Below are 27,988 nucleotides of genomic sequence, written 5' to 3' on the forward strand. Positions count from 1 at the left end.
CCACCAAGTAAGTTTGTTTTTATTAAACTGTTGGCACAATTTTACCCCAAGGCTCCTCTTAATGAAATCCTCTTCGGCCAAGGTTTCTTTTCTAAACAGACAATCTGTTCTCTCTGTGATGATAACGAGAGGCCACCCTGTTGGAGGTTGGCTAGAAACGTCATTTATTCTCACACAGAAGGTTGACTAGTCTCCTTCGGAAACACCATGATGTCTCAAATTACAAAGTGCCAGACCTGGCTCCAAAAATTCATTTACCATTTCCCAGCTCTTCAAAGCTCCACATCCCACTGTCCTGAACTTGCTGTATAGATTCATCTGGCAATGATATCATTTGCCAAATTGATTTTTTTAATCAATTCACTAACTTATTAATCACATTGAAAATACAAATTCTGCCAATCTTTAATGAACCACTTGACTCCTTATATCAAAGGCATAGTTCTTTATTATCATCATCTGTTCCCTCTACTTCCTCTGTTCCCAACATGTATCTGCACATAGTGGCTGAACCTACCCTATCTCCACCCCCACATCCTCTATTATTTCTAACAAATTCTTCACTTCAGAAAAGGATTGGGGTTTGTGCTAAGAAGTATGAGAAGGTGGGGAGTCTTTCTGAGCACTCTCACAATTGTGATTCGTATATATCTGTGTTATTATTTGATTATGTCTTTCTCCTTCTGTTGTCTCTGTGCCCCAGAAGGACAGAGACCATGGTTTTGATCACCACTGAATCTCCAGTACTTAGTATGCAATGTCTGGCATTTGCTAGGCACATAATAAATATATTAATCAAACAAATTAATGAGTAATAAAATGAACACAAGGCACCTACATCATTGCGGGGGAAATCTTTGAGAAATGCAGAAGGAAAAAGACCAGACATTATTTATTTCTTGCTGTACTGCCTTCCTCCTTTCCTACCAGGGTGGTGTAATGAACCAAGGTTTGCCTTCATCTGGAGATGAAATCCAAGAAAGCATGAAATTAGGCCCTGCCTAGGTACATTTAGCTATGCTTTGGCCTTAAGGGGATTTAATTGGGCCTTCATTCCCAGGCATTTATTATCTGAGAAGAGCAGAAAGGTATTGTGAGCAGACATTTTGATTAGTAGTAAACAATGGACATTATGCAGGTCAAGTATTCCTGCATGCACTGGGAAAACTGAACATGTGATCAGAGATCAGATGAAAGTAAAAATTCATTGTAGATAACAAGAACTAACATCTCAAAACACTGTAATGTTACGCCTGATTGGCATTATATCCAACCTAATGCCTTCCTCAGCTAACAACTTCTCTTGGTGCTTTGCCAAATTCATTTTATTCATTTTAGAATTCTAAGGTTAAAACCTTATTCCTACATGAGGATATATGTTCCAATTAGCATTTTGCTATTGGTATAACCACAGAGTTTTATTTATCTTTTCAAACAGCAGCTCTTACTTTTGTTGATCTTTTCTATTGTTTTTGTAGTCTCTATTTCATTTATTTCAGTTGTAATTTGTATTATTTCCTTCCTTCTGCTAAATTTGGTCTTAATTCATCCTACTTTTTCTACTTTCTTGAGGTATAAAGTAGGTTATTTGAGATCTCTTTTTTTCTTGATGTAGAAATTGTTTTATTACTGTGAACCTTCCTTTTTTAACTGCCTTTGTTATATCCCATAAGTTTTGTTATGTTATATTTCCATTTTTTGTTCATCTCAAGATATTTTTTTTGATTTCTCTTTTGATTTCTTCTCTATCAACTGGTTGTCCAGGAGTATTTTGTTTAATTTCCACGTATTTGTGAATTACCCAATTGTCCACCTACTGTTGATTTTTAGTTTCATACCATTTTGGTTAGAAAAGATACTTTATATTTCAATTGTCTTAATTTTATTACCTCTTTTTGTGTGTCCTAACATATGATCTATCCTGGTGAATGTTCCATGTCCACCTGAGAAATGTGTATTTTGTTGCTTTTGGATAGAATATTCTACATATGGCTCCTAGGTCCATTTAGACTACAGTGTTCTTGAAATCTATTTCTTCACTGATTTTCTGTCTAGATGATCTATTCAATGTTGAAATTGGGGTGTTAGTCTCTTATTATTGTATTGATGTTTATTTCTCCCTTCAGATCTATTAGTATTTGCATTATATACGTAGGGGCTCCAGTGTTGGGTGCATATATCCTTATGATTGTTATAATGTACTATTGAACTGACCCCTTTAACGCTTGTGACAATTTTTTACTTAGTCTCTTTTGTCTAATACACTTTGTCTTTTGGTTATCACTCACATGGAATAATTTTTCCTAACCCCTTTGTTTTCAGTCTATGTGTGTCATGAACACTGAGGTGAGAGCTGAGTCTCTTATAGTGAGCATATAGTTGGTTCTTTTTTTTTTTTTTTTTTTTTTTTTAATTTTTTTTTTTTTCAACATTTTTTATTTATTTTTGGGACAGAGAGAGACAGAGCATGAACGGGGGAGGGGCAGAGAGAGAGGGAGACACAGAATCGGAAACAGGCTCCAGGCTCCGAGCCATCAGCCCAGAGCCTGACGCGGGGCTCGAACTCACGGACCGCGAGATCGTGACCTGGCTGAAGTCGGACGCTTAACCGACTGCGCCACCCAGGCGCCCCTTTTTTTTTTTTTTTTTTTTTTTTTTTTTTTTTTTTAAATCCATGTGGCACTCTATGTCTTTTGATCGGGGTTTAGTCTATTTATATTTAAAGTAATTATTGATAGGTGAAGATTTATTGCTGTCATTTTGTTAACTGTTTTCTCACTGTTTTTAGTTCCTTTTATTTTTTTTCCCCCTCTCTTGCTATCTTTTTGTGATTTGGTGATTTTTCTACAGGGATGTGCCTGTGATATCCTCTTTATATTTTGGGTATCTGCTACAGGTTTTAATGTGAGTTTACCGTGAGTCTTACATAAAATATTTTGTAGTTACATTTTACTTTTAAGCTAGCATTTGAACTTTGATGATATACAAACCTATACTTTTACTTCTCACATACATGCTTTATGTTATCAGTGTCACAATTTACATTTTTTTATATTGTGTATCCATTACAACTGTAGTTAGGGTTATTTCTAATGTTTCTGTTTTTTTAATTTTTACAATGGATTTGAAATTGACTTGTGCACCACCATTACAGTATTAACATCTTCTGATATACTATTGGCTCTGTTTCTCTGGGGAACCCTGACTAATACAAGTCAATACCCCTAAAACAAAAGTGCTTACTGAGGCCTGTGTAATAGAGCAGGGTAACATTTCTTTTTTTTTTTTTTTTAATTTTTTTTTTCAACGTTTTTTTATTTATTTTTGGGACAGAGAGAGACAGAGCATGAACGGGGGAGGGGCAGAGAGAGAGGGAGACACAGAATCGGAAACAGGCTCCAGGCTCCGAGCCATCAGCCCAGAGCCTGATGCGGGGCTCGAACTCATGGACCGCGAGATCGTGACCTGGCTGAAGTCGGACGCTTAACTGACTGCGCCACCCAGGCGCCCCTAGCAGGGTAACATTTCAACAAGAGGCATCACTGGTCTCTTAATTATGATTATCACACCAGCAAGCAGGATAACATTTCAGCAAAAGTACACACAAAGGTCCTCAGGTAAGAAAAAATCTCCAAGAATGAGGAAGTGAAAGGAGGCCAGTGTGATTGAAGTTTGGTGGGTGAAGGAGAAAGCGAACCAAGCCAGGCAGAAGATAAGGCATAATAAGGAATTTCATTTTTTTAAAGATTAAACAAGTGGTTTTAGCTGAGAAATAAAATAATTCTGGAGTTCGTTAAAAGGAATGAGAGGAAGGCAAGTCAGATATAAAGGGTATCAAAGTATAATAAGTTAATGGTAAAGAAAAGGGAAAAAAGAGGTAGTAAAGTTTCTTTAATGCTAGAGAAAGATTACAATAATCTTATTGTCTTTTGGTTATCACTCACACGGAATATTTTTTCCCAACCCCTTCACTTGCAGCTATGTGTGTCATGAAAGCTAAGATGAGAGCTGAGTTGCTTACGATAATCTTTGTGTAATCTTTCTCTAGCATTTTGTGCCAAAGGGATCCACTTTTGTTCTGTCACCTTGTGTGGAAGCTGCAGTACAGCTTGTACAGTTGTTAGTTCCTAGAGAATTCCTAAGAATCCTTATCTGAAGTCTCTTAATAGAATGAACATCTATTAGCCAGGAGAAAGTGATGTATTTCTTTTTATTTGGGAATAATGCATCCGAGGATCATTGCTTTGCAATTTTACTGCTTTTTGTTGTTAACAATGTAAGTTCTTTTCTATTGTGTCTCAAATGTAGTATTTACATGATGTCTTTCCCAGCATATCCAAACTCTAGGATTCTCATCGTGCACTGGCTGGTTAGGTGAGTGTTTTGAAAATATCAGCTTGTACTTGTTGGTATCATAGTAGTCTCCTGCAGCAATTTATTTTAACCAATTGTAATACAGATGAATCTAAGCATGGAAGTAACATTTCCAAACACAGAGACAGTCTGTTATTAACTCACAAGGAAATAATCTGTGGATCCCAGATCTATGCATAGATCTTATTTCCATCAGGAAAAATGGCAATACTTCAGGTTATGGAAGTTTGAGGGTTTCTGAGAGCTCTGCTAATTCTGGTTAGAGACAGAGAGAAAGTGAGAGAGAGACAGAGAGGGAATGACAAATGCTTTTATTTATTGAGTACTTTATCATATCACTTGATGACATATCTCTAGCACAATAATAATACATAACCAAAGGGAGAGATGTTGCACAAAGAATTCTAGAGTGCTAACATGACTAAATGGATAAGTCTAAGAGAAATAAACTTGAAAACTAGCAACTATGGATGAACAGGAGATAAATACAATTTACAGAATTTATTATTTCTGTTCACTTTTCACCCTGAAGCTTATGGATGATAAGGATACTGCTACTTCTGAGTAAATGGTAAAGGTTTAGAGGTTTCTTTTAAAAACAGTATTAGTGAAATGTACACCTTCGTTACTGAAGAGAGAATTTGAGATTCTAAAATTGGGAGTATAAAATCAAATCATTTTTTCCTACCATATAGCCATAGCTCTCCAGCAAGGAAATTCCTCTGCCCATCTTGAGAAAAAAAAGGAATAACCAGAACATACTCATAACATTTGCAGATTTTTTACAATTTATTTATTTATTTTGAGAGAGAGAGAGAAAGCACAAGCAGGTGAGGGGCAAAAAGAAGGAGAGACAGAATCTAAGCAGGCTCTTGGGATGCGGGGGCTCAAGCTCACGAACTGTGAGGTCATGACCTGAGCCTAGATCAAGAGTTGGAGGCTTAACTGGTGGAGCCACTCAGGTGCCCCCACATTTGCAGATTTTTAAAGGAGCCTCATGCTTTGGTTGCTATCTATTCCCTATCTTTTGTCTTACTAAGATTATGTTGCAGACAGGTTATGACATGTATTAGGAATATCCTCAAGGATGCCCCTAAAATTATACCATCAATATTGATTCATTACAATGGTCAATACATCTCTGCTATTGTGAGCAAAAATGCTCTTAGCCTTTCTTCTGTGGCTAAGCTTTCTTCTGAGGACCCTGAATACCTGTCCCTCTCCCAGGTGGAGAGTATTTTTCTGTTCTCTTACCCAGTGCAAGAGTTATTCACCAGTACCCTAGGATTGCCCTTGTGTCCTACAGAAGTTTTGTTTTGTAACAAAGGTAAGAGAGAATGTCCTGGGTTGAAGTTCATGGCCTCCTGCAGTAGCTGCTCTTCCTCTCCCAAGTCCTTTCTTGGGACTCTCATCACTTTTTATGTGAGTACCTGGTAGAATTTATGTAGAAAATGATGGCAAGTAGGAACAAACTCCTCCTATACATCTGTGACCTCCGGGGTCTCCATATACTCTCACCAGCCCCCAACTGACCCCCACCAGTTTATTAATTATTCCAGCAAAATTCTTACAAATGTGGACCCATTTAAGCAAGGGTTTGCGTCCTATATCTCCCTGCAGGCAGCTATCTCTCCTTATAGTTTAAACATGTTTCTTGCCCTGGCACCTTAGCTGTCAGGGGTTCAGGAAAAGTCATGAACTTAAAGCTTGTTTTTTCTTTATTCTTGTAAGTGTGGGGGCAATGTTCTTTCAGTATTCTAAATTCCTGAGCAGAAATCTGAAAATCTCTCCTCTATTTTAAAGTATATTTTAACAGAATAAATACTTGTATGTTGACAGGGTTTTTTTTTTTCTTTTGGCATATTAAAAATGAAGTTCCACTGTCTTTGACTTGTACTGTTTCCAACCTAAATTCTAAATTCTAAATTCTACTCTTGGTCTGTTTCAGAGTATGCAATATGTGTTTTACCTCTGGCTGCTTTTTAGAATTTTCTCTTCTTTTCTGGTTTTCAGAAATTTTACTATTATAATCCTTAGTGCAGTCGTATGAGTGTGTGTGTGTGTGTGTGTGTGTGTGTGTGTGTGTGTGTGAAGTTATGGTTTTCACCAGATTTATAAATATTTCAGTCATTAAAAAAAAAAAACTGGGGCGCCTGGGTGGCGCAGTCGGTTAAGCGTCCGACTTCAGCCAGGTCACGATCTCGCGGTCCGTGAGTTCGAGCCCCGCGTCAGGCTCTGGGCTGATGGCTCGGAGCCTGGAGCCTGTTTCCGATTCTGTGTCTCCCTCTCTCTCTGCCCCTCCCCCGTTCATGCTCTGTCTCTCTCTGTCCCAAAAATAAATAAAAAATGTTGAAAAAAAAATTTAAAAAAAAAAAAAAAAAAAACTTTACCCCCCTACTTCTTCTGGGACTCCAACTGCACGCATATTAGATCACTGATATTTTCTCACTGGTCGTTATTACTTCCTTTGTTTTTCTCTCTTTTTTTTCCCCTCTGTATACTCTATTTTGTATAGATTCTATTGCCATTTCTTCAGGTTCTTAGATCTTTTCTCCACAATAACTAATCTGCTATTAATCCCCTTTCCATTTCAGATATATTATTGTTTATCTCTAGGAATTTTATTTGGTTTTCTGTTTTATATCTTCCACTTTTCTCCTCATTAGGCTTCTGTGTTGCTCTACCTGCTTGAGCCTATAGACCATATTTACAACAATTGTTTTAATGACTTTATCTGCTGATTTTGCCATCTCTATTATTTCTATTCCTATTGATTGATATTTCCCTGGTTATTACCCACATATTCCTCTTTCTTTTTGTACCTAATTTTTATTGGAACCAGGATATTTTGAATTTTACATTGTCAAGTGCTGAATATTATTTTCCTTTAAAGAGTATTAAACCTTTTCTGTAAAACAATCAATCTACTTCTAAGGCCTCTCTCCTCTTTTCAAAATGTGTCTCCACTCTGATTGGAAGGGGCCTAGGTACTTCTTTCCCGTGTATGAGCTCTGGGAAGTATTGGTCTTACAGTTCTTGATAATTATTCTTTCCTTCAAAGTTTTTTTATTGTCTGTTTGTTTTTTGTATTTTTTGGTCAAATCTCATTGGTTTTTTTTTACCCACCCATACATAGATTATTCAGCTAAATAATAAAAGGGTCAACAGGGAAATAAAGGAAAAAAATACATGGAAACAAATGGAAATGAAACATAGTGGTTCAAAAACTTTGGGATACAGCAAAAGCAGCCCTAACAGGGAAGCATATAGCAATACAGGTCTACCTAAAGAAGCAAAAATATCTCAAGAAAACAATATAGCATTCCACATAAAGGAGCTAGAAAAAGAACAACAAATGGAATCTAAAGCCAGCAGAAGAATGAAATAACAAAGATTAGAGCAGAAATAAATGACCTAGAGAACAACAACAACAAAAAAAACCCAAACAGCAACAACAACAACAACAACAACAACAACAACAACAACAAACCCACAACAGAACAGATCAATGAAACCAGGAGCTGGTTCTTTGTAAAAATAAACTTGATAAACCTCTAGCCAGACTTATCAAAAAGAAGAGAAAGGACCCAAATAAATAAAGTCACAAATGAGAGAAGAGAATAACCAACATCACAGACATACAAACAATTATAAGAAAATATTATGAAAAATTATATGCCAACCAATTGGACACCTGGAAGAAATGGATAAATTCCTAGAAACATATAAACTACCAAAGCTGAAACAAGAAGAAGTAGAAAACTTGAACAGACTAATAACCAGCAAATAAATTGAATCAGTAATCAAAAATCTCCCAACAGACAGAAGTGCAGGGCCAGATGGATTCAATGGCAAATTTTACCAAACATTTAAAGAAGAGTTAATATGTATTCTTCTCAAACTATTCTAAAAAATAGAAAATGAAGGAAAACTTTCAAATTCATTCCATAAGGTCAACATTACCCTGATACCAAAACCAGATACAGACTCCACTAAAGAAGATAATTAAAGGACAATATCCTCAAGGCACATGGATGCAAAAAGACCCCAAATAGCCAGCCAAAGCAGCAATGAAAAGGAAAAAAAAGACAGAATCACCACAATTCTGGACTTCAGGTCATATTACAAAGCTGTAGTGATCAAAACTGTATGATATTGGCACAAAAATAAACACATAGATCAATAGAACAGAATATAAAGCCCAGAAATGGACCCACAACTAAATGGCCAATTAATTTTCAACAGAGCAGGAAAGAATATCCAATGGGAAAAAGACAGTCTCTTCAACAAATGGTGTTGGGAAAACTGGACAATGACATGGAAAATAATGAAACTGGACCACTTTCTTACACCATGCACAAAAATAAATTCAAACCAGAATGGAGACCTAAATTGAGACAGAAAACCATTAAAATCTTAGAGAAGAACACAAGCAGTGACCTCTTTGACACTGGCCATAGCAACTTCTTTCTAGACATGTCTCCTGAGGCAAGGGAAACAAAAGCAAAAATAAACTATTGGGACTTCATCAAAACAAAAAGCTTCTGCTCAGTGAAGGAAACAGTCAACAAAGCTGAAAGGCAACCTATGGAATGGGAGGTGATATCTTCAAATGACATATCCAGTAAAGGGCTAGTGTCAAAAATGTATAAAGAACTTACAAAACTCAACACCCAAAAAATAAATAATCCAATTAAAAATGGGCAGAGACATGAATAGACATTTTTCCAAAGAGGACATACAGATAGCTAACAAACATGTGAAAACATCAACATCACTGATCATCAAAGAAATACAAATCAAAACTACAGTGAGATATTGCCTCACAGCTATCTAAATGACAAATCAACAACACAAGAAACAACAGGTATTGGTGAAGATATGGAGAATGGGGCACCCTCTTGCACTGCTGGTGAAATGCCAACTGGTGCAGCCGTTCCTGAAAATAGTGTGGAGGTTCCTGAAAAAGTTAAAAATAAAACTACCCTATAATACAGCAATCACACTATTAGACATTTACCTAAGGAATACAGAAATATTAATTCAAAGGGATATATGTGCCCCCAATGTTTAGAGTAGCATTATCTACAATAGCCAGATATGGAAACAGCCCAAGTGCCCATTGACTGATGAATGGATAAAGAAGAGGTGGTGTGTATACACACACACACACACACACACACACACACACACACACACACACAACACTGGAATATTACTCAGCCATAAAAAAAGAATATGTGAAACTTGAGAGACAAAAAAAAAAAAAAAGAAATGAGGAAAGCGGGAGAGAGAGTGAGAGAGAGAGAGAGAGAGAGAGAGAGAGAGAGAGGTAAACCAAGAAACAGACTCTTAACTATAGAGAACAAACTGATTGTTACTAGAGGGGAGGTGAGTTGGAGGATGGGTAAAATAGCCGATGGGGACAAAAGAGTGCACTTGTGATGAGTACCAGGTGTTGTATGGAAGTGTTGAATCACTACATTGTACACCTGAAACTAATAGTACACTTTATGTTAGCTAACTGGAATTTAAATTAAAACTTAAAAAATTAAACAAAATACCAAAAATAAATAGATAAAGATTACAATTTGGGGGAAAATACAGGTAGAGTGGATGAGTATTTCTTTCAACAAATTTGGTTGTATATGTAAGCAGATATGAGAATGAATCTGGAGAATAAGAAATGATTTAAAGATTTAAAATCTTAATAAGTAAGATTTGAAGTGGTTTAACTACAGAACTTAAAGGTAGCATTTGTTATAATATTTCTGTGCTTATCAAAATGACTAATAAGGGTGAAGGGCCTGGTGATAAAGAAGAAGTATAATAGAAGCAATGAAATCTCTCTGTAGCTTTATAGTCTGGCCTTTGATAGAAGAAACATGTTATCAGCTGTAACCAGGAGAAAGAAAAAGTAGAGGTAAGTTAAGACTTTCAGAAGATTTAGTGAAGAATTGAGAGAGTTTTGGCTAATGAATTCTACTTCCTTTCCTTTTCTTTCATTACATTTAAACTATTATTACAAAATAGTTCTACAATACTCATAAGAAATTGCCTTTCTTGAATAATTTTTTTCAATTACAGATTTTCAAATTCCATGCTGGAAAATATTTTTCCTTTAATGTCATCTATTATCTAGATTTTTCTATTGAGAATTTTAATTTAATTCTAATTTATGATCCTTCTTTATAAATTGTTATTCTTTTCTCCATATATAAACTTTTACAATTTTTGTGTGTCTATAGGATTTGAAATGTAATGATAATGTGCTTTTTTCAAAAATATTTTTTTAGTCATTAGGCAAGGCCCACTGTGGGTTCTATGAACCTAGAATACCATGTTCTTCAGTTACAGGAAATATCTTTGATTTTTTTTTTTTGGTTAATTTCCTTCTTTCAATTTTGTTCTCTTTTTATGGAACTGCATTCTCAATAATATATTTGACTTTCCCTATTATTCCTCACTTGTGCTTCTCCTAGCTTTTACTTTTTATATATTTTCAAAGATATTTCCTGAAGTACATTTCAGTACTTATAAAACATTTTTATTTTGTTTATAGTATCTCTATTTTCCCTCAGATCTTTTTTAAATTTCCCCTTTATTTGAGTATAGTTGACACACAATATTGTATTCATTCCAGGTGATTCAACATGTTTATGCGTTATGCTATGCTTACAAGTGTCACCATACAATACTATTACAATATCCTTGACTATATTCCCTACTCTGTACCGTTTATTCCCATTCCCTCAGGTTTTATTTTATTTTATTTTATTTTATTTTATTTTATTTTATTTTATTTTATTTATTTTTTAAAATAGTTTCCACACCTAGCACGGAGCCCATGGCACAACCCTGAGGTCAAAACCTGAACTGAGATCAAGAGTTGGATGATTAACTGGCTGAGCCAACAGATTCCCCTTCCTCAGTTCTTTTTTTTTTTTTTCAATATATGAAATTTATTGTCAAATTGGTTTCCATACAACACCCAGTGCTCATCCCAAAAGGTGCCCTCCTCAATACCCATCACCCACCCTGCCCTCCCTCCCACCCCCATCAACCCTCAGTTTGTTCTCAGTTTTTAAGAGTCTCTTATGCTTTGGCTCTCTCCCACTGTAACCTCTTTTTTTTTTTTCCTTCCCCTCCCCCATGGGTTTCTGTTACGTTTCTAAGGATCCACATAAGAGTGAAACCATATGGTATCTGTCTTTCTCTGTATGGTTTATTTCACTTAGCATCACACTCTCCAGTTCCATCCATGTTGCTACAAAGGGCCATATTTCATTCTTTCTCATTGCCACGTAGTATTCCATTGTGTATATAAACCACAGTTTCTTTATCCATTCATCAGTTGATGGACATTTAGGCTCTTCCCACAATTTAGCTATTGTTGAGAGTGCTGCTATAAACATTGGGGTACAAGTGCCCCTATGCATCAGTACTCCTGTATCCCTTGGGTAAATTCCTAGCAGTGCTACTGCTGGGTCATAGGGTAGGTCTATTTTTAATTTTCTGAGGAACCTCCACACTGTTTTCCAGAGTGGCTGCACCAGTTTGCATTCCCACCAACAGTGCAAGAGTGTTCCCATTTCTCCACATCGTCTCCAGCATCTATAGTCTCCTGATTTGTTCATTTTGGCCACTCTGACTGGCGTGAGGTGATATCTGAGTGTGGTTTTGATTTGCATTTCCATGATGAGGAGCAACGTTGAGCATCTTTTCATGTGCCTGTTGGCCATCCAGATGTCTTCTTTAGAGAAGTGTCTATTCATGTTTTCTGCCCATTTCTTCACTGGGTTATTTGTTTTTCAGGTGTGGAGTTTGGTGAGCTCTTTATAGATTTTAGATACTAGCCCTTTGTCCGATATGTCATTTGCAAATATCTTTTCCCATTCCGTTGGTTGCCTTTTAGTTTTGTTGGTTGTTTCCTTTGCTGTGCAGTGCAGTAGCTTTTTATCTTCATAAGGTCCCAGTAGTTCATTTTTGCTTTTAATTCACTTGCCTTTGGGGATGTGTCGAGTAAGAAATTGCTGCGGCTAAGGTCAGAGAGGTCTTTTCCTGCTTTCTCCTCTAGGGTTTTGATGGTTTCCTGTCTCACATTCAGGTCCTTTATCCATTTTGAGTTTATTTTTGTGAATGGTGTGAGAAAGTGGTCTAGTTTCAATCTTCTGCATGTTGCTGTCCAGCTCTCCCAGCACCATTTGTTAAAGAGACTGTCTTTTTTCCATTGGATGCTCTTTCCTGCTTTGTCAAAGATGAGTTGGCCATACGTTTGTGGGTCTAGTTCTGGGGTTTCTATTCTATTCCATTGGTCTATGTGTTTGTTTTTGTGCCAATACCATGCTGTCTTGATGATGACAGCTTTGTAGTAGAGGCTAAAGTCTGGGATTGTGATGCCTCCTGCTTTGGTCTTCTTCAAAATTACTTTGGCTATTCGGGGCCTTTTGTGGTTCCATATGAATTTTAGGATTGCTTGTTCTAGTTTCGAGGAGAATGCTGGTGCAATTTTGATTCGGATTGCATTGAATGTGTAGATAGCTTTGGGTAGTATTGACATTTTGACAATATTTATTCTTCCAATCCATGAGCAGGGAATGTCTTTCCATTTCTTTATATCTTCTTCAATTACCTGCATAAGCTTTCTATAGTTTTCAGCATACAGATCTTTTACATCTTTGGTTAGGTTTATTCCTAGGTATTTTATGCTTCTTGGTGCAATTGTGAATGGGATCAGTTTCTTTATTTGTCTTTCTGTTGCTTCATTATTAGTGTATAAGAATGCAACTGATTTCTGTACATTGATTTTGTATCCTGCAAAAATTTATCTTTGCTAGTATCTTTGCTAAATTTATGTATCAGTTCTAGCAGACTTTTGGTGGAGTCTATCGGATTTTCCACGTATAATATCATGTCATCTGCAAAAAGTGAAAGCTTGACTTCATCTTTACCAATTTTGATGCCTTTCATTTCCTTTTGTTGTCTGGTTGCTGATGCTAGAACTTCCAACACTATGTTAAACAACAGCGGTGAGAGTGGACATCCCTGTCATGTTCCTGATCTCAGGGAAAAAGATCTGTTTTTCCCCACTGAGGATGATGTTAGCTGTGGGCTTTTCATAAATGGCTTTTATGATGTTTAAGTATGTTCCTTCTTTCCCGACATTCTCGAGGGTTTTTATTAAGAAAGGTTGCTAAATTTTGTCAAATGCCTTTTCTGCATCGATTGACAGGACTTTTAAAGTTCTTTTAAAAAAGCATCCTGTCTTTTGTCATGGGTGAAATTTATCTTTTACTTCTGTCAAGATATTATTTATATATTTTAAATTTTTATTTGTGCATTTGCTTATTTTCTCCATGTATTTTTCCTGTATTCATTTTGTTTTTACTGGTAATGTTTTAATCCTACATTCGTGTTGCTCAAAGTCTGGTGATATGCAGTTCTCAGTGCAAAATTGAAAAGGTGGCAACGAAGAGCTGCATGGGAGTTTTGGGTTTGTGGGCTGGTTAGTTGGCAGTTTTTCTTTTAATTTTTTTTTTTTACATTTATTTACTTTTGACAGACAGAGCACAAGTCGGGGAGGGACAGAGAGAGAAGTAGACACAGAATCTGAAGCAGGTTCCAGGCTCTGAGCTGTCAGCACAGAGCCCCATGGTGGGGCTTGAGCCCACAAACTGCGAGATCATGACCTGAGCCAAAGTGGGACGCTCAACTGACTGAGCCACCCAGGCACCCCTGTTGGCAGTTTTTCTGTACGACGGAGATCACATTCATTAATGGACTTTCAAAGAGTGCATCTAAAATTCTTTTCTCTAAGTCCATTCTCTTTTCAGAGATCTTCCAATTTTTCTACCTAAGAATTAAACATAGTAACAAATGTTCTGGAAACAGAGCACAGGAATGGAGCTGGCAATTTCACCATTCAATTTTTGAATTTTCATATGATCCTCCTTTTTTTAGAATGGTACACTAATTTTTTACAATCTTGCTAATTTAAACCCCTTGTTTCCTGCTCGGGTGAGAAATGGACAGTCAACTATCTTTGTATAGTATTTTGTGGCAAATGTGTCCGAATGATTCTTTAGTGAATTCATTGAAATTCAACTAATTTTTCTGCTTTCTACTCACTCTAGTTTCCCAACTTCTGCCTCCAATTTATGAGTTTTTCTTGGGCTGAAAATGTGCTTTCTTCTTGTCATCTTCCTCTAAATGTTTTCTTTTTTTTTAATTTTTTTAATTTTTTTATTTTTTAATATATGAAATTTACTGTCAAATTGGTTTCCATACAACACCCAGTGCTCATCCCAAAAGGTGCCCTCCTCAATACCCATCACCCACCCTGCCCTCCCTCCCACCCCCCATCAACCCTCAGTTTGTTTTCAGTTTTTAACAGTCTCTTATGCTTTGGCTCTCTCCCACTCTAACCTCTTTTTTTTTTTTTCCCTTCCCCTCCCCCATGGGTTTCTGTTACGTTTCTCAGGATCCACATAAGAGTGAAACCATATGGTATCTGTCTTTCTCTGTATGGCTTATTTCACTTAGCATCACACTCTCCAGTTCCATCCACGTTGCTACAAAAGGCCATATTTCATTTTTTCTCATTGCCACGTAGTATTCCATTGTGTATATAAACCACAATTTCTTTATCCATTCATCAGTGGATGGACATTTAGGCTCTTTCCATAATTTGGCTATTGTTGAGAGTGCTGCTATAAACATTGGGGTACAAGTGCCCCTATGCATCAGTACTCCTGTATCCCTTGGATAAATTCCTAGCAGTGCTATTGCTGGGTCATAGGGTAGGTCTATTTTTAATTTTCTGAGGAACCTCCACACTGCTTTCCAGAGTGGCTGCACCAATTTGCATTCCCACCAACAGTGCAAGAGGGTTCCCGTCTCTCCACATCCTCTCCAGCATCTATAGTCTCCTGATTTCTTCATTTTGGCCACTCTGACTGGCATGAGGTGATATCTGAGTGTGGTTTTGATTTGTATTTCCCTGATAAGGAGCGACGTTGAACATCTTTTCATGTGCCTGTTGGCCATCCGGATGTCTTCTTTAGAGAAGTGTCTATGCATGTTTTCTGCCCATTTCTTCACTGGGTTATTTGTTTTTTGGGTGTGGAGTTTGATGAGCTCTTTATAGATTTTGGATACTAGCCCTTTGTCCGATACGTCATTTGCAAATATCTTTTCCCATTCCGTTGGTTGCCTTTTAGTTTTGTTGGTTGTTTCCTTTGCTGTGCAGAAGCTTTTTATCTTCATAAGGTCCCAGTAATTCACTTTTGCTTTTAATTCCCTTGCCTTTGGGGATGTGCCGAGTAAGAGATTGCTACGGCTGAGGTCAGAGAGGTCTTTTCCTGCTTTCTCCTCTAAGGTTTTGATGGTTTCCTGTCTCACATTCAGGTCCTTTATCCATTTTGAGTTCATTTTTGTGAATGGTGTGAGAAAGTGGTCTAGTTTCAACCTTCTGCATGTTGCTGTCCCGTTCTTCCAGCACCATTTGTTAAAGAGACTGTCTTTTTTCCATTGGATGTTCTTTCCTGCTTTGTCAAAGATGAGTTGGCCATACGTTTGTGGGTCTAGTTCTGGGGTTTCTATTCTATTCCTTTGGTCTATGTGTCTGTTTTTATGCCAATACTATGCTGTCTTGATGATGACAGCTTTGTAGTAGAGGCTAAAGTCTGGGATTGTGATGCCTCCTGCTTTGGTCTTCTTCTTCAAAATTACTTTGGCTATTCGGGGCCTTTTGTGGTTCCATATGAATTTTAGGATTGCTTGTTCTAGTTTTGAGGAGAATGCTGGTGCAATTTTGATTCGGATTGCATTGAATGTGTAGATAGCTTTGGGTAGTATTGACATTTTGACAATATTTATTCTTCCAATCCATGAGCAGGGAATGTCTTTCCATTTCTTTATATCTTCTTCAATTACCTGCATAAGCTTTCTATAGTTTTCAGCATACAGATCTTTTACATCTTTGGTTAGATTTATTCCTAGGTATTTTATGCTTCTTGGTGCAATTGTGAATGGGATCAGTTTCTTCATTTGTCTTTCTGTTGCTTCATTGTTAGTGTATAAGAATGCGACTGATTTCTGCACATTGATTTTGTATCCTGCAACTTTGCTAAATTTATGTATCAGTTCTAGCAGACTTTTGGTGGAGTCTATCGGATTTTCCATGTATAATATCATGTCATCTGCAAAAAGCGAAAGCTTGACTTCATCTTTGCCAATTTGGATGCCTTTGATTTCCTTTTGTTGTCTGATTGCTGATGCTAGAACTTCCAGCACTATATTAAACAACAGCGGTGAGAGTGGGCATCCTTGTCGTGTTCCTGATCTCAGGGAAAAAGCTCTCAGTTTTTCCCCGTTGAGGATGATGTTAGCTGTGGGCTTTTCATAAATGGCCTTTACGATCTTTAAGTATATTCCTTCTATCCCGACTTTCTCAAGGGTTTTTATTAAGAAAGGGTGCTGGATTTTGTCAAAGGCTTTTTCTGCATCGATTGACAGGATCATATGGTTCTTCTCTTTTTTTTTGTTAATGTGATGTATCACGTTGATTGATTTGCGAATGTTGAACCAGCCCTGCATCCCAGGAATGAATCCCACTTGATCATGGTGAATAATTCTTTTTATATGCTGTTGAATTCGATTTGCTAGTATCTTATTGAGAATTTTTGCATCCATATTCATCAGAGATATTGGCCTGTAGTTCTCTTTTTTTACTGGGTCTCTGTCTGGTTTAGGAATCAAAGTAATCCTGGCTTCATAGAATGAGTCTGGAAGTTTTCCTTCCCTTTCTATTTCTTGGAATAGCTTGAGAAGGATAGGTATTATCTCTGCTTTAAACGTCTGGTAGAACTCCCCTGGGAAGCCATCTGGTCCTGGACTCTTATTTGTTGGGAGATTTTTGATAACCGATTCAATTTCTTCGCTGGTTATGGGTCTGTTCAAGCTTTCTATTTCCTCCTGATTGAGTTTTGGAAGAGTGTGGGTGTTTAGGAATTTGTCCATTTCTTCCAGGTTGTCCAATTTGTTGGCATATAATTTTTCATAGTATTCCCTGATAATTGTTTGTATCTCTGAGGGATTGGTTGTAATAATTCCATTTTCATTCATGATTTTATCTATTTGGGTCATCTCCCTTTTCTTTTTGAGAAGCCTGGCTAGAGGTTTGTCAATTTTGTTTATTTTTTCAAAAAACCAACTCTTGGTTTCGTTGATCTGCTCTACAGTTTTTTTAGATTCTATATTGTTTATTTCTGCTCTGATCTTTATTATTTCTCTTCTGCTGGGTTTAGGCTGCCTTTGCTGTTCTGCTTCTATTTCCTTTAGGTGTGCTGTTAGATTTTGTAGTTGGGATTTTTCTTGTTTCTGGAGATAGGCCTGGATTGCAATGTATTTTCCTCTCAGGACTGCCTTCGCTGCGTCCCAAAGCGTTTGGATTGTTGTATTTTCATTTTCGTTTGTTTCCATATATTTTTTAATTTCTTCTCTAATTGCCTGGTTGACCCACTCATTCGTTAGTAGGGTGTTCTTTAACCTCCATGCTTTTGGAGGTTTTCCAGACTTTTTCCTGTGGTTGATTTCAAGCTTCATAGCATTGTGGTCTGAAAGTATGCATGGTATAATTTCAATTCTTGTAAACTTATGAAGGGCTGTTTTGTGACCCAGTATATGATCTATCTTGGAGAATGTTCCATGTGCACTCGAGAAGAAAGTATATTCTGTTGCTTTGGGATGCAGAGTTCTAAATATATCTGTCAAGTCCATCTGATCCAATGTATCATTCAGGGCCCTTGTTTCTTTATTGACCATGTGTCTAGATGATCTATCCATTTCTGTAAGTGGGGTGTTAAAGTCCCCTGCAATGACCACATTCTTATCAATAAGGTTGCTTATGTTAATGAGTAATTGTTTTATATATCTGGGGGCTCCGGTATTTGGCGCATAGACATTTATAATAGTTAGCTCTTCCTGATGGATAGACCCTGTGATTATTATATAATGCCCTTCTTCATCTCTTGTTACAGCCTTTAATTTAAAGTCTAGTTTGTCTGATATAAGTATGGCTACTCCAGCTTTCTTTTGGCTTCCAGTACCATGATAAATAGTTCTCCATCCCCTCACTCTCAATCTAAAGGTGTCCTCAGATCTAAAATGAGTCTCTTGTAGACAGCAAACAGATGGGTCTTGTTTTTTTTTCCATTCTGATTCACTATGTCTTTTGGTTGGCGCATTTTATCCATTTACATTCAGTGTTATTACAGAAAGATACGGGTTTAGAGTCATTGTGATGTCTGTATGTTTTATGCTTGTAGTGATGTCTCTGGTACTTTGTCTCACAGGATCCCCCTTAGGATCTCTTGTAGGGCTGGTTTCGTGGTGACAAATTCCTTCAGTTTTTGTTTGTTTGGGAAGACCTTTATCTCTCCTTCTATTCTAAATGACAGACTTGCTGGATAAAGGATTCTCGGCTGCATATATTTTCTGTTTAGCACACTGAAGATATCGTGCCAAGCCTTTCTGGCCTGCCAAGTTTCAAAGGAGAGATCAATCACGAGTCTTATAGGTCTCCCTTTATATGTGAAGGCACGTTTATCCCTTGTTGCTTTCAGAATTTTCTCTTTATCCTTGTATTTTGCCAGTTTCACTATGATATGTCGTGCAGAAGATCGATTCAAGTTACGTCTGAAGGGAGTTCTCTGTGCCTCTTGGATTTCAATGCCTTTTTCCTTCCCCAGTTCAGGGAAGTTCTCAGCTATAATTTCTTCAAGTACCCCTTCAGCACCTTTCCCTCTCTCTTCCTCCTCTGGGATACCAATTATGCATATATTATTTCTTTTTAGTGTATCACTTAGTTCTCTAATTTTCCCCTCATACTCCTGGATTATCTCTCTTTCTTTCAGCTTCCTTTTTCTCCATAACTTTATCTTCTAGTTCACCTATTCTCTCCTCTGCCTCTTCAATCCGAGCCGTCATGGTTTCCATTTTGTTTTGCATTTCGTTTAAAGCGTTTTTCAGCTCCTCGTGACTGTTCCTTAGTCCCTTGATCTCTGTGGCAAGAGATTCTCTGCTGTCCTCTATACTGTTTTCAAGCCCAGCAATTAATTTTATGACTATTATTCTAAATTCACTTTCTGTTATATTATTTAAATCCTTTTTGATCAGTTCATTAGCTGTTGTTATTTCCTGGAGATTCTTCTGAGGGGAATTCTTCCGTTTGGTCATTTTGGATAGTCCCTGGAGTGGTGAGGACCTGCAGGGCACTTCCCCTGTGCTGTGGTGTATAACTGGAGTTGGTGGGCGGGGCCGCAGTCCGACCTGATGTCTGCCCCCAGCCCACCGCTGGGGCCACAGTCAGACTGGTGTGTGTCTTCTCTTCCCCTGTCCTAGGGGCGGGATTCACTGTGGGGTGGCGTGGCCCGTCTGGGCTACTTGCACACTGCCAGGCTTGTGGTGCTGGGGATCTGGCGTATTAGCTGGGGTGGGTAGGCAAGGTGCACGGGGGCTGGAGGGGCAGGCTTAGCTCGCTTCTCCTTAGGTGATCCACTTCAGGAGGGGCCCTGTGGCAGCGGGAGGGAGTCAGATCCGCTGCCGGAGGTTTGGCTCCACAGAAGCACAGAGTTGGGTGTTTGCGCTGCGTGAGCAAGTTCCCTGGCAGGAACTGGTTCCCTTTGGGATTTTGGCTGGGGGATTGGTGGGGGAGATGGCGCTGGCGAGCGCCTTTGTTCCCCGCCAAGCTGAGCTCTGCTGTCTGGGGGCTCAGCAGCTCTCCCTCCCTTTGTCCTCCAGCCTTCCCGCTTTCTGAGCAGAGCTGTTAACTTATGACCTCCCAGACGCTAAGTCGCGCATGCTGTGGGAACACAGTCCGTCAGGCCCCTCTGCTTTTGCCAGCCAGACTCGGGGGCTCTGCTTGGCTGGCGAGCCGCCCCTCTGCCCCAGCTCCCTCCCGCCAGTCCGTGGAGCGCGCACTGCCTCGCCGCCCTTCCTACCCGCTTCCGTGGGCCTCTCGTCTGCGCTTGGCTCCGGAGACTCCATTCTGCTAATCCTCTGGCGGTTTTCTGGGTTAGTTCGGCAGGTGTAGGTGGAATCTAAGTGATCAGCAGGACGCGCGGTGAGCCCAGCGTCCTCCTACGCCGCCATCTTCCGGAACGGCTAAATGTTTTCTGTAGCACAGAATTATCTCTAGTAATTCACTTATTGCTCATTTGTCCACCATTCATCTTCCAAATTTGTAGTCATCTCTGATGTATGTAACTTTTAAACTTTATTTGTAATTATCTTGCAATGGTTTCAAATGGAGGCAGATATAAATAAATGCATTTCATTTGCTTTCTTGAAAAGAAAATCTATTAAAGTGCGAGACAAAGTCAGTTGAGAGAGAGATAAAAGACGAGGTTTTAGAAGAAAGGACCATGCAGGAAATAACTATCTTGGTTTTTGCAATATCAAGCCTATTTATGCAATGTGATAAGTACTTACAGATTGTAATAATGAATTTATTGTGAAACCAGTTTGCTTGGTTGTGTGATTTTTTTTCTCCCCAGCAATGTTTAGCGGTTCAGATGTGGACAAGAGAAGGCAGGTGGTTGAGTTCTTCCAGGATTAGACTATGGTCTGATATCTATGGCAAAGGTAGAGATATGTAAGAGAGTGTAGGTTGTTTCGTACAGACTGGTTTTAATGATACACCATGGAGTCTAACAAAAGGGAAGTATAGTCAAAATGGTAATTGATGCATAGTGGGATCAATGGTTTGAACATTACAAAGTAGAGAAATATCAGCTCTAACACAATGGTATGAGTAAAGTAATTTGGATAGGTTGGATATTATAGTCCAAAAGTGACATATTTCAATTCAGGATTTTAATCATAGCACAGTTTCTCATGTTGAGAAGTTCTAGGATGTGGTCACAGTGCAGAGGCTGGGGTAGACTAGAAGGAAAGGTCATTATCATTAAAGATGCACAGAAATGAAAGGCCCAAGAATCAGATGACTAAGCAACAGCATCTATTTGACCATCCCATCTTATTTTTTTCATGAATTATTTGATATTTGAAAGTAAATTGTTGAATATTTGAAAGTGTTCTTTTACAAAATACTTTATCTTTTTTATGTTTTTAAAATCTTTTTTGTTTTATTATTAAATATCTCTTCTAGGCAGAGAACTTTGAAATTTAAATTTTATGAGATATTTATAATATGGTATTAATATTATGAATCTAACTTTGGGAATTAAAAAGAACAGAGAACATGGTCAAAGTTGCATAACGAGTGTCAGCTACCTTCTAGTAAGCTGCCTCTCACACACACAAAAAACTATAATTCCTTGTAGAATAACAGCAAAAATAGGCAGCTTTTTAAAAACTATTCTTCAGTATGTATATTATTGAACTGAAATTCTGGATACATTCTAGTTTGAATAAATGTTTCTAAATTTGGAGGAGCTGGGCAATAGAGAAACTATTTCTAGCCAATCATTGTGAACCTATAAAATATAGGAAAGGTTTGCTCCTTTTATATTTAAAGGTATTCTTGGCTCATGTGTTTGAGGAGATTTTTGAGAAGCTTTTATTTGAAATTAATTTTTTTTTTTTGCAAGCAAAGCCTACACTCCTGTGAATACATTCTAAACATTAGTCTCATTAACGTCTCAATCAGTACCCTGGTTGCTTAGACTCGCACCAACTAATAAGGGTCAAGGTCATAGCTTCAACTTGAAGAAAACCAATAGCTCTTTAGGCATGTGCATGAATGTGTTTTATGCTATTTCTCTGTCTCCTCTTCTTACACACCTTTCCAACTTTGAAGCCTGAGAGGTTGGGATGAACCTCTAATGATACCCTTAAGGGCAGGCTCTTTTCAAGGCAAAGACCAGAAACTTTCATTTCAGGTCAATCCCCATGTGGCTGACTTTAAAGTTCATCTGAATTAACATTCAGTGATATTTTTGTCAGTTGTGACTGCAAGCAACATCATTACAGTGATATAGTAATGCAAATAACTCTGCATAGCTCCATTAAATGCCACATTGTTCTATAATGGAACTGACATTTCATTATTTCTCAAACATCAAATGCATCATGGCACTCATTGCCAGTTATACTTTAGGCACATTAATGTTTGTGGCAGGTGTGATAAATCCAGGAAGAATAAAGAGAATATGACTGATAGGAGCATAATAGTTACCAGATACGCTTGTGAAACTCAATAAAAATGAGTCATGAATAGAGTGTATAATTATCAATGACCTTATCCACCCTACTGATAAAGCCAGTGAACCCATCATACTGGCATCCAGAAACACATATGTCCTGATTCCCTTAATCATCTCAGAGACATTGCAAGTGAGTTTTTTTTTTGTGGGATGCTTTGGGCTCCCTGGGTACTTTCAAATGTTCCTTGCACAGCACAATGCAAATGTGTCCATTGACAAAAACTGTTGGATTTTAAAATAGAATTGTCAAAATATTTGAAACCAAATGAAAAAAATTTTAGTGCCAGTATAAACTCCTAGGGATGAGGTGCAAAACCAAGGTAACAAATGAAAGATTTAGAAATGTCAGCCAGTAGGGTGAGGGCAAATAGTTTTGATATTGTACTCAGTACAGGAAGTTGGACCTAATCATTCCTAATTCTAGTAATCAGTGAACTGCCTATTATATACGTACAGGCAAAGTTTAAGAAGTAACTTTTCAAGACCCACAAGCCTAGTAAATAGACAGAAAACATTGATATTTATTGAGGGAAGAAGCAGTGATCATAAATTGATTTCACATCTAGAAATTATAGGGCCAATAAAACTGATCCTTCAATTCAGTCCAATTTTAGTGGATGCCAGGATTCTGCCACAGGCAACCATCTGCTCTATTGGCTAATTGCAAACTTGTGGTCTAATTTCAGGAAAAGGTGAAGAGGTTTTAGATATGGTTTTTCTATTTCACTATAAGAGAGGATTACTTAGAAAGGAGGAAATAGTTCCTGTGAAAGGCTGGGTGAGTCTCATGAAATAGAGAGATCTCAAACTGCCGAGTACTTTGTAACTGGAAGAATGTGATACAGAGAAAGTGTAAGGAAATGCCTCCTCATTGGAGCTCCATAGCAGGTATGAAGTTAGCTCTGCCAGGATGGAAGAAAAAGACCTAGCTATGCTTCACTGAATTGTAGCAAATTCATGGGAATTCTCAAGTTCAAGAACTTTTGGTAAAAAATTCAGAAATGAGAATATTAACTTGATATTAAACTAAGATATAGTTATTAAATTTACTCGAAATTAATTGTTAGAATTACCAAACAATCCAGCAATCCCACTTCTGGCTATTTACCAGAAAGAACTGAAAACAGGATCTTGAGTAAGTATTTGCACCCTGATATTTATCGTGGCATCATTCACAACAGCCAAGAGATAGAAGCCACCTAAATACCTGTTGATGGATAAATGGATTAAAAAATATGGTATCTTTTCATGTGCCTGTTGGCCATCTGGATGTCTTCTTTAGAGAAGTGTCTATTCATGTCTTCTGCCCATTTCTTCACTGGATTATTTGTTTTTCGGGTGTGGAGTTTGGTGAGTTCTTTATAGATTTTGGATACTAGCCCTTTGTCCGATATGTCATTTGCAAATATCTTTTCCCATTCCATTGGTTGCCTTTTAGTTTTGTTGGTTGTTTCCTTTGCAGTTTTAATCTTCATGAGGTCCCAATAGTTCATTTTTGCTTTTAATTCCCTTGCCTTTGGAAATGTATCAAGTAAGAAATTTCTGCAGCTGAGGCCCAAGAGGTTTTTTTCCTGCTTTCTCCTCTAGGGTTTTGATGGTTTCCTGTCTCACATTCAGGTCCTTTATCCATTTTGAGTTTGTTTTTGTGAATGGTGTAAGAAAGTGGTCTAGTTTCATTCTTCTGCATGTTGCTGTCCAGTTCTCCTAGCATCATTTGTTAAAGAGACTGTCTTTTTTCCAACGTCTCTCCTCATCAGGGAAATACAAATCAAAACCACACTCAGATACCACCTTACACCAGTCAGAGCTACAATGAACAAATCAGGAGACTATAGATGCTGGCAAGGATGTGGAGAAATGGGAATCTTGCACTGTTGGTGGGAATGCAAACTGGTTCAGCCACTCTGGAAAACAGTATGGAGGTTCCTCAAAAAATTAAAAATAGATCTACCCTATGACCCAGCAATTGCACTGCTAGGAATTCACCCAAGGGATACAGGAGTGCTGATGCATAGGGGCATTTGTACCCCAATGTTTATAGGAGCACTTTCAACAATAGCCAAATTATGGAAAGAGCCTAAATGTCCATCAACTGATGAATGGATAAAGAAACTGTGGTTTATATACACAATGGAACACTACTTGGCAATGAGAAAGAATGAAATATGGCCTTTTATAGCAATGTGGATGGAAATGGAGAGTGTTATGCTAAGTGAAATAAGTCAAACAGAGAAAGACAGGTACCATACATTTTCACTCTTATGTGGATCCTGAGAAACTTAACAGAAGACCATGGGGGAGGGGAAGGAAAAAAAAAGAGAGGGAGGGAGCCAAAGCATAAGAGACTCTTAAAAACTGAGAACAATCTGAGGCTTGACGGTGGATGGGTGGGAGAGAGGGGAGGGTGGGTGATGGGTACTGAGGAGGGCACCTGTGGGGATGAGCACTGGGTATTGTATGGAAACCAATTTGACCATAAATTTCATATTAAAAATAATAATAAAATAAAAAAATAAAAAATATGTATATGCATACAATGAAATATTATTCAGCCTTAAAGAAGAAAGGAATCCTGTCATATTCTTTAATATGGATGAACCTCAAGGACATTGTCACTGAAATAAACCAGACACCAAAGAACAAATATTGTATGATTCCACTTATATGAAGTACCTAGAGTAGTCAAATTTATAAAGACAGAAGGAATGATGGTGATTGCCAGGGGATGGGGATTGAGAGAAATAAGGAGTTGCTGTTTAACAAGTATAGAGTTTCAGTAACACAAGCTGAAAACTTCTAGAGATGTGCTGTATGACAAAGTGCATATAGTTAACACTGTACTATACACTTAAAAATTTGTTAACAGGGTAGACTTCCTTTATGTGTTTTTTACCACAATAAAAAGGTTGATCTTTAAGGATTAAAGCTTTAGATATTTATTAATTTATTCTTCCATTCATTCATTAAACATCTAATTTTTGCATTCACTGTGCTACATTTAATAGATAATGCAGCTAGCTAGAAATAAGACTGTTCTCTTATTTTGTAGAAGAGAGTTCACATTTCACATATATTTGATAATACCCTGGCATAAAACATACCACCTTCACCATTATGTAAGGTAGGTGGGGGTATGCATAATGTAACATCATTTTAATTTAAATTGTCAATGAGTACAGAGACAGTGATCAATCTGGTTGCAGCCGAAAAAATGAGAGTGAAAGCTAGGTAACTAAATGGACCAGCAGGTGGGACTACTGAGAGAGGGGCCTTGGTCAAATCACAAGTCCCTGAGGCCTTACTAAAGATAGCTTGAATTAGACTGTTCATTGTTAAGATGCAGGCAAAGAGCAGAAGAAAGTACGTCTAGTAAGCAGAGACTGTTACTATCAGGAGGATAGCAGAGTAGGATAATACAAAGAACTGAAAGGATCTGTGATTTTTACCCTATTTGGATGTGAGCATGTTAGTCTGCCAGTGTCATAGATGCTGTGACAGAAACTTTAAGACACCTACATCAAGACAAAGGACTTTATTATTCAGTGCAGGAAGAAGCCTGAGATTCCTGTTTGCATATGTTCCCTTTGTTACCAGGTCCCATGTGGGTGATGCAGAGCAGCCCAGAGAGATATTGTAGACATAGTGGGTTTATGTCACAACTTGGGAATCCCAAGATTGGGAATCTAAATCTAAATCTTTTCTAATGGATCACAAGTAAACCTGCAAGATATAAATAAATGTGTACTTGGGAGAGGATGAAGGGTTTCTAAAATACTTCTTGGCCTTGCCCTCAGGAGCTCAGCAGCTGAGGCTGCAGGTATCAGGTCTTCACCACTGACAGTAGTGTGGCCTGATATGGCCATACCACTCTGGGACTTCTGTCAACTAGGGTCATATGATGTGCACATTGTCAAGAGCCAACAAGGAAGTGTTTACGTGTCTCCAGCTTGTCTAACCACTTTGATATTCTTAATGTGCACTTAGTAGCTACTTATAAATCTTCCCATCCTTCCAAGCATAGTGCTGACCACTCTGTTCCTAAACAATGTGTGTTGATTCATCTTTTGGTATAGACTATGAGAATCTTCAGGTCTCTCTGTTCTGGGCCATTCTAGGACAATCTAGGGAGTTCTGGGGTTACATAAACCCTTAAAGTTTCTTTGCCTGAAACTCAAACTTTTTAGAGTATTGATTTTGCTACAAAGTATGAACAAAAGCAGGCAAATTTTATGACCAGAGTAGCTGAGTTATCCTCATATGCTTTGAACTGTATTGTACATTTGCCAAAAAATAATCAGAGAAATTCTCGAGGAATTCAACTGAGCAAATAATACAACTGTTTGGTTTGGGCCTCTGAGGCAAACTGTATCTGGTGGGCAACACATTTTTTCCTTTCATATGACCCTTTGGTAAGAGAGCAGTTATGTAGTGGATGGAACCAGAAGGTATTATGCTGAGTGAAATAAGTCAGTAAGAGAAGGACAGATATCATATGTTTTCACTCATATGTGGATCTTCACACACTTAACAGAAGACCATGGGGGAAGAGAAGGGTAAAAGAATAGTTACAGACAGAGAGGGAGGGAGGCAAACCATAAGAGACTCTTAAATACAGAGAACAAACTGGGGGAGAGGGGAAAATGGGTGATGGGCATTGAGGAGGGCACTTGTTGGGATGAGCACTGGGTATTGTATGTAAGCAATGAACCATGGGAATCTACCCCAAAAACCAAGAGCACACTTTACACACTGTATGTTAGCTGATTTGACAATAAATTACATTTAAAAAAAAGAGATAGCAGTCAGGTGTTTCTCAGCTTAATTAACATAGACACCGCCCCGGGTGCTGGCTGAGAAGGTTGAAAGAGTCACTCTTCCCCCAGCAAGGAGAGAATGAAGTCTATCATGTACAAAATGCAAGGTCATAAATTATATTTAATATCAAAAAACCATATAAAGCAAAAATAAATTATATACTAAAAGCTCAATATATTTATTGTAGCATAAACAGTGTTGCCTATTCTGTACCTGTATAAAAAATAAAGGCACACTATTGAAAAATAATAATAAGAGAAAAAGACACCTAACTTAAGGGCCTCAGAGTATACTGGGGGGGAGAAAGAGAAATTCACCAACAATTAACACAAATATAAAATCACAACTATGGGAATTGCTGCAAAGGATACAGCTATGATGCAATGAGAGTTTCGATGGGAGATTTGGCTGAGTTAAAAGATAGAAGAATGTTGGAGGGCTTGCCATAGACAACTACATTTGAGCTTGCTCTGGAAGAATGAGTAGACGTTAACTAAGTAGATAGTGACAACAGCTTTAAAAACCCAGGAGACAGCCCTGTGCCAGGGCCTGTGATGGGAAGGTGCAACCAG

General features: G+C 37.9%; 1 pseudogene; it reads right to left on the minus strand.

Moving 5' to 3' along the window:
• The window catches only part of LOC131483861 (small ribosomal subunit protein eS6-like), a 45,372-nt pseudogene extending 18,908 nt beyond the window's left edge, over positions 1-26,464 (minus strand).
• Between the last annotated feature and the right edge of the window lie 1,524 nt (positions 26,465-27,988).

Source organism: Neofelis nebulosa, chromosome 8 (assembly GCF_028018385.1).
Source record: "Neofelis nebulosa isolate mNeoNeb1 chromosome 8, mNeoNeb1.pri, whole genome shotgun sequence".
Taxonomy (NCBI): domain Eukaryota; kingdom Metazoa; phylum Chordata; class Mammalia; order Carnivora; family Felidae; genus Neofelis; species Neofelis nebulosa.